Here is a 1,668-nt window from a genome sequence, read left to right on the forward strand (position 1 = left end):
CCTTGTGTTGGTGCTTCGTGTGTCCTGTTTTTTCTTTTGTAGGAGAACACGGTGCTGGCAAACAGGGCAGAGCTTTGGAGCCTATTTCAGCAGCCCATAGGGCCTGTTGAGACCTCCACCAGCAGTCTGATCACTTCTAAGAGCTCAGGCTCCTTGGCTCAAGGGTCCTTTTCTGAAACTGCTAGTAATGGGATCAGTAAGTGCCACAAACACATTTCCAGTGGGACTGCCCCATCAGTGGCCCACAGGAGCCAGCTCCCAGTTGCAGGATGTGCACGAGCTGTCATCCCACAGTGGTCAGTGTGAAGCGAGTTTACTCAGAGATACTTCACCGGCCCTCAGCTGAAACATGGAAACAGAAGCACAGAGAGTTGAACAGACCAAGTTCAGCCAAGCGTTGTGTGCTTCGGTCCCAGCAGATGTGGTGCCTGCAGACAGTTGGCTATGGCATCCCACATTCCAGCTGTGGTATCTTGCCATTTTTCTCTAGCCAAAATTTGAAAGAGTTGATAGAGAAACACGAAATAAAAAGGCAAATCTCTATCATTGTCTCTGAAAAAACTGAAGTCATATTCTTTAGTTCAGGGACACATCCAGCCCACATTGGGGGTGGGGAAGGGACCATCTTGAAGTGGCATATAAGTCTCTGAGATAGCATGGACCTACATCACTTGGTTGAAACACATTACCTGGGATGGCACCAGAAGTTTGTGTTCCTCAGGCGGGTGGCAGAAAGCAGCTGCTTCCCAAAATTTGGAACACTGTGTGCAGCTACTGTGAAGGAAAGGGCTGCATTCTGGAGGCAGCACAGTCACCTTCCTCAGATGGCCTGTGGTTCATACATCTGTGCCTGAAATAGCAAGTGCCTCTGCCCACCACTATGTATGTCTAGGCAATAAATGAGGCTACAGCTATTGCTAGGACAACAATTGAGTTAAAGACAAAGAGGACAAGTGAGGGAAATTCTGTAGGTGGTTGTTAACTAGATCAGAAAAAAAAAATGTTTAGGCAGAGATGTGCTTGTAAGGTGTACCTGGTACTGTATAAAATACAGAGCTATAAGGTTCTGGTTCTCAGAGGCATGCAGTCCTCCATATCCTAAATATATCACAGCATGCAGCAAATTCAAATAGAGGTGACTCCCCGCTACTTCATATTGCTAAAGACACTTCATCCCCACAGCTGCATGTGTTGCTTTGCTAGGAGTAAAATGGGGATTCATCCTGCAGGCCATGTAGGAGGAGGAGAGGACACCACCTACACTAACAGTCTCTGCCCCAGGAAAGCTCAGGCAAGCAGAGGCAGGCTTGTTACTCATGACCTTAATGCAAGAGGAGGGCATTTTCCAGTCACGGGAGATGTACGTAGGTCCACGGACTGTCACTTTGTCTGGAAACAATTTTAGCCCTTGCAGTGGCCTCACTGACATACTGTCACTGCATCAGTCCCATGTATACATTAGCATAGAAAAGGCACAGCGGACTCCAAAGTACAGTCTCCTCAGTTCTCAGCCACTTCCCGCCCAGGAGCACTGCAAAGTGTGGGGGAGAGAGGGAAGTTTGTGAATGTGCGTATGCAAAAGATCTCAGAGAGCCATCAGGTGCTATGCGACATCCAACTTTCTGCAGAAAGCGGTTGTCCTTAAGTACCTTGACATTCAGAGTACCT

Source organism: Falco peregrinus, chromosome 1 (assembly GCF_023634155.1).
Source record: "Falco peregrinus isolate bFalPer1 chromosome 1, bFalPer1.pri, whole genome shotgun sequence".
NCBI lineage: Eukaryota > Metazoa > Chordata > Aves > Falconiformes > Falconidae > Falco > Falco peregrinus.